Here is a 6,848-nt window from a genome sequence, read left to right on the forward strand (position 1 = left end):
AATTAGTAAATGTTTTAGGTGATAGGTATATTTAGACTGATTTAAATATTACACAGTATTTCTATGTGTCAAAAAACATATGTTCAATAATAATGTTCCTATGCATCCTTTAAAATTGAATAACTTGTAAGAATGATAAAAAGCCATGTAGTTTTGATGCCTATATTCAAAACAATATACAATAGGTCTCTTTGATTTATGACAATTGTCTAATATTTTGTCTTTGTCCAAATCCCATCTCCCCAAACTCTTTACAACCACCATTCTACATTTTGTTTTTGAGATTATACATATAAGTGAGGTCATTTTGTATTTTTCTTTCTGTATCTGGCTTATGTCACGTAATGTGATGTCCTCTAGGTTCTTCCATTCTTCTTCAAGTTACAGGATTTCCTTTTTTTTTTTTCCAAGAGAAAATACGTTTTTTATTTGTTCAGTTGTCAATGGAGACTTAGATTATTTTTCATTTTCTGACTACTTTAAGTTATGGCATGTGTAGATGGCAGGTAACACCAGCATACTTCAACATTCTTATTTTATTTATATTGGCATAAAGGACTTTTATAGTGTGATGGCTGGGTAATGTGATAGTTCTGTTTTTGATATTTTGAGGACTCTCCATACTTTTCTCCATAAAAGCTATGCCAATTTGTATTTCCACCAAAACTTTCCAAATATTTTATTACCTTGACATCTTAACCAATACATGTTATTGATAAAAGCATAGTAACAAGAATGAGGTTATACCACATTGTACTTTTACTTTGCTTTTCCTTAATTATATGATAATGATTATTTTTTCCCATAGCTATTGGCCATTTTTATGTTTTGAACATATCTTTTCTCCCTCCATTTTTAAGTAAATTATTTGTTTTTGTGAAATTGAGTTGTTTGAGCTGTTTGTATACTTTGAATATTAACTCATTAGAGCATTGCATGAATATATTTTATCTTTCTGTAGGTTGTTTTTTCACACAGTTCATTATTCACCAATGTGGATCTAAAATGAAGGTATTATATAATTCTGTAAGTTGATTTATTTAAGCTCAGTAAGATCCATGTTGAAGTTCTGGGTTGCATTGACCTAAATAAAGATGTTAGCAGAGCTTCATTTCCTTCAGGAGCCTATTGTAGGGAATTTGTTTACTCCAATTTCAAATTGTGAAATTCTGTTCATTGAGGATGTTGGATTGAGATTCGAGTTTTCTCTTAAAATGCCAGCTAAATGTCATTGGTGTATTTTAGATGTTATCACCTTAGCTTATATTTCAATCAGTCTTCAAAGCAAGAAATGGTAAATTGAATTCTGATGCCTCCTTTTCCATTCTTTTTTTGTCATTCCGTATATCTAGCATACCCTTATATTTTCTTTCTCTTTTACTAGGCTTATGTAATTGATTGGGCTAGCTACTTGAATAGTCTCCTTATGCCAAAGTTTGAAAGCTAATTCAAATCTGCAATGTCCCATTTGTCATGTAATTATTATATTCAAAAGTTCCAAGGATAAGACTTGGTGATCTCTGGAGGATCATTGTGTGTCTATCAAAATGTTCCAATGAACAAGATCGACTGCTTTAAATGATTTTTATTTGATCAGATCTCCAACTGCCATAAATTATTCACTGATTCACCATAAAACATTGTACTCCAGGTAGAGTTGGTTAGATCATGTTGGACTCCATTTTATTATATTCATATTATTTGATGGATTTAGAAGTTAATTTGAATGAATGTGTTTTCAGTTATCCTGGACTCTGATGGAAAGTGAAATAAATATGTTCTCAATATTATTTATATAAATAAGCATTGCCTAGAACAACATATAGCAAAGCATTAATCCATTTACATATTTAATCATTCACTGAAAATATTTGGCAAGGTTATATACTATAAAATAAAGGAATACCAGTAAATATAAGATGTAGGTTTATGAAATTATCCAGGCAAATAATGTTCAAGTATAGTTAAGCCCCAAGTCTTAATGGATTTAATTCTGCTTATAGTTTTTATATGTTTGTAATATACAAAAATTAAAATGCTACTTGTAAGAAAAATTTTTCTTAGGCATATAATGTAGACTAGTTTGCCTAGGAAATGTCTAATCAGAGAAAGCATCAGGCTAAATCTGAAAGTAAGAGAAATATGTAATAAGTTGGAAATGAATAGCTTCTCAAAGAGGAAATGGACAGATTAAAAATGTTTTTAATAAGCTGACAATCAGTTAAAGCATTTGTGCATAAATCCACAGCATTATGTTTTAAATAATAATTTTTTCAGTGCTGCAATCACATCCTTGTTTATAAGGCTGTATATCATAAGATTGGAGTCACAATGGTGTAAAAAAGAGAGAGCAGTTTGTCAGTAAATGCAGACTGATTGAGTTTTGGTCTTAAGTAGGTAATGGTAGCAGATCCAAAAAACAGAACCACAACCAGCAGGTGGGACGAGCATGTGGAGAAGGCTTTTGCCCATCCTATAGCTGTTGGCAACCTCAGTATGGTGAAAATAATTTTGCTGTAAGAGGCAATTATCAGCATAAAAGGGAATGCAACAAACAATATAGCCACCACATAGACAGAAAGTTCATGCACAGAAGTGTCCCCACAGGCTAGCTTGATAATGGGGGGTATGTCACAGAAGAAGTGGCTAATTTGGTTAGATTTACAGAAATGTAGAGAGAATATTTGACATGTTTGTCCTATCTGGACTGGAATTCCACTGAGCCAAGAGCCAGCTGCCAGCCGGATGCATTTCTTTGGGTTCATGACTAAAGGATAGTGCAGAGGATTACAGATGGCCACATAGCGGTCATAGGACATCACAGCCAGGAGGAAACATTCAGTGGCTCCCAGCCTAAGAAAGAAGCACATTTGAGTGGCGCAGTTCAGCAGAGAAATGCTTCTATTCTGAGTCCAAAGGTTGACCAGAATCCTGGGAAGAGTAACTGACACGTAACAGATTTCTAATGAAGAAAAATTTGCCAGGAACAAATACATGGGATTCTGCAATGTGGTGTCAAGCCTGGTTATTATGATTATGAGGCCATTTCCACATAAGGTAACCAGGTAAATGAGGAAGAACACCCCAAATAGAAACCCTTGCAGGTATGGAAGGTCAGAAAATCCCAGAAGGACAAATTGCTTCACTGTGGAAACATTGTCTTATGCTTTTATCTCTTCATGGTTCATCTGTCAAAATGATTTCATCAAAGAAGTTACTCCAATTTCCTTGGCTTTTAGGTTTACACTGAAGACAACATATTCCCAAATTTACCAGTTCTTTACATTAACAAAGTCTGTAACTTCCATGTGTTCTGAAAAGGGGAAGTATATTTTTTGCAACTGAGAATATCCATGAAAACAATTATTATTTTCTTTTCCTGCTGTGTAATTAAATATTGCTTTTCTGATGAGGCATATATTAAATTTTCATCTGACCATAATATAAAACAAAATCTGAGTTTATGTTCAATGATAGAAATCATTCCAATAAACAATTTTGTTTTCCATGTTTATCAACTTAAAGTCAACTGTATTGTACAAGTAAATGATCTTTAAAGATATCTAAAACTCTTTTTAGGGACAAATATATTTAATGTTTAAAAGTGATTATCAAAAAAGTGATATTCTAAGACTTTTTAGCTTTGATAATTTGCATAATTGGGCTATTTTATTATAGAATTTGTGATGGACCACTAAATATTATTGGATGTTTTGCAATTAAATGCAAAGTCTTTGAAATTAGAAGTCATGTATTTCATTGGATTTTATAGTCTGAGTGACTTTAAGATGATTTCTTAGGATCTCAGGATTTAAAGTATTTTTCTTGTCCTGGGGAGCTGAAAAGTTAGGATCAGTCTCCTAATCATCTGTGGTCAAGAAAGCAATTCCAAGTAGAATACATGCCTGTTTACTCAGACTACACATCTATTGTGTGAAAGGGAGATTAACCACATCCTAACTATGATATTTTCCGGAATCATTTGCATCCCCACTGAATCATTTGAATCCACACTGATTGCCCTTGTTCTATTGAGCTCATTTATTTCCTTCAGTCTATTCACTTGCATAAGCTTCTGTGGGTTCAGGTACACCACATATGTTGGAATGACATTATTAATTTTATGATGTTCTTTTTATCTCTAGTTCTATATTGTAATGTGCTTTGATATTATTCATCTTTTCTGTATTTTGTGTGTGTGCGTCTGTGTGTGTGGTGTGTGGGTGAGTATGCATGTATTACCATGTTTTCATTCACTCTTTCAAAAATAGCTCACCATCTCATTATTTTAAATATTTGTCATATAATCCCCACCTTAAGTCTTAACTGATTTAAAGACAAGGCAACTAACTCATTGCTAAATGGCAGCCCAATTTTAATCATATCCTAAATGTGTTAAGTGTGGATGTTGCTGAAGAATTCAGTCTCAAAATATAGACATAAATGAGGAAAGAGCAATAGCTCATGACAAATTTATGCATCCTGAGGATCTGTAAGTGACAAAAGAAATTTTAATAAGTATTTCTTTTTCCTTTATAATATTCTATATTAAATATTGAAATATTAGCAATACTTGAAACTTCTTACATAATTATCCAATTACTCAAATGAAAATTTGACATTAGAATCTGAAAATGTTGTAACTGAAATTCCAAAAGGAGCAAAAACTATTAAATGAGAGGTGACATTAGTAAGCTTTGGGTTCCAGGGCATGAAAACCTATTGCATGTGTTTTTGTTTCATTTCATCACACTAATATTTTAAATGTTTATTCTTCTATTTAATGCAATCTAGAGCTCAATGCATTGAGGATAATCCAATCAGTTGCTTGAATCATAATTTCATTGTGGACTACCATATATCATGTCCTCACCATTGGATTAGCTGCCAGTCTCTTTTTTAAATTTTTTATTTAATATTCTATTTTTATAGGCTCTTCTCTCATTGTAACCTCCTTTTTATTGTATTCCCCACTGTTTAAATAGGAGTATATATTTGGAAAGCAAAATACAACTAAGTTTCAAAGAATAGCAAGCAAAAAAATGCGACAACAGAACTTTCCCTTACTCTAAATTTACTTTAAGCCTTTCCTTCTTTTTTTTTGCTAAAATAGAACTAGTTTTATGACTATTAATGGAGTTTTCCATGTAAAACAGTATATAAAGAAAGAATAAAGCTATAATTACTCAAACCTATCCCAATTGTATTTACATTCTAAACAAATTCTTTCCAAAAATACTTTCTCAAATCCTTTAATATTTTATGACTATGTAAGAAAACTCCTAGGTAATTCAGCAAAATGTCACTTTTGTTTTATTCAAATGCTTCATGTTTATTTCATTAATATCCATTTTAAAACAGCTTTTAGTGTAGATATTGTGATGTTATTTATAGCACCCATTATGTACCATGTACGTACAGCTTATGTTCATAGCAACTTCATGAAATAAAATTTAACTTGGGAAAAAAAGTAGTTATGTCTCCATGCAATTCACAAATTTTATTTTTGTGACTGAAATTTGTAGAAAAGAAGCAAGCGTATTTTTCTCTTATAATTTCAGATTCATTTCAGAAGAATCTTAACTGTAAGCAAACAGGAACCCACCTAATAGTGATAGGTAGCTGACTAATTTTAATAATGTCCAACTGCATCTTCCTCATCCATTATATTCAATTGGATATTTATACATGTTCCAATATATGTTATTTAAATCTTTGTGTAACACACAATATCTCTTAGTAAATATCAGCTCATGAAATGAAAATGATGTTTATGCTCAACATGGTTATCTTTAAAATATCAACCTTGTATATTGAACAGGATTTTGCATTTTGTTTTGATTTGCTCTAAGAATACCCAATGTCAGTATAGTATAAAGGCAATCAGAAGCAAAGATTTTTTTTAAGAAGCCTCTTTTTAAAATTTTTCATTTTGCAATTTCATTATATAGTGATATTAAAATTAAAAGCATATGCAGGGTAAATGTATTTGGTCTATGTATGCAAGTATAAATGGTATAAATTTGATATTTATTAATTAGCTCATGCTGATGTCTTTAGGATTAAAATAATTACAATGCTTACCTTTATTGATTGGTAATACAGAAAATGGTGAAGAAGTTGGTATGGTTTTTTAAGTTTAGGAATTTATCTTTATTTGAAACAGAGACTTACCACCTTCTAAGATACATTCTAAAGTGAGACAAAGCAGTACTCTTTAAGTAGGAAATGTCCTTCACCCTGGGGATAAATTCCTGTCCCATGTCACTTTTTAATTGAAGGAACCCACTCTTCCTGCCAAGAAATTTAGTATAACATAAAAATAAAAATAAAAATACCTGAATAGATCACTCCTCTTGCATATTCTCTGTCTCTCTTTTTGTGATTACTAAGAAATATAGTCTGAAAATAATCAGAAATTAATAATTACATATAATACATATTATTAACATATTCTTATAAAATAGTGTATTATGTAACATTTTTTTCTATCATTACAAATTCAGAAGAGGTCAAAGTTTCTTTATGAATTCCTGTCATCTTCAACAGCAGTCTCCTTTCTCTAAGTCTGCATTGATAAGGTGAACCTCTGAGACTATAGCAATGGGAAGAATGGGAGTGAAAAGAAGTACTCACTTCTCTGTTTCAGGTGTAAACCTGATATAGACATTCAGAACCTCCAGGAACAATCCCTCAGATGAAATTTAGTAATCAACAAGACTGACATGGAGGAGAGGCTACAAAATATAATTTCTAGCTGGCTAGAGTGCCACCTGGCCCAACTAACTTTCTCTGTTTTTATCATTAATTGCCTTCAATTGTCACAACCTATAATTCCACCTAAGAAC

The 6,848-nt window shown here is 31.6% G+C and overlaps 1 pseudogene; it reads right to left on the reverse strand.

The window, feature by feature from the left end:
* Positions 1 to 2,250: 2,250 nt before the first annotated feature.
* Positions 2,251 to 3,197, reverse strand: LOC141421712 (olfactory receptor 10AG1-like; annotated as a pseudogene).
* Between the last annotated feature and the right edge of the window lie 3,651 nt (positions 3,198 to 6,848).

The sequence above is a fragment of the Castor canadensis genome, chromosome 1 (genome assembly GCF_047511655.1).
Source record: "Castor canadensis chromosome 1, mCasCan1.hap1v2, whole genome shotgun sequence".
Classification (NCBI taxonomy): Eukaryota; Metazoa; Chordata; class Mammalia; order Rodentia; family Castoridae; genus Castor; species Castor canadensis.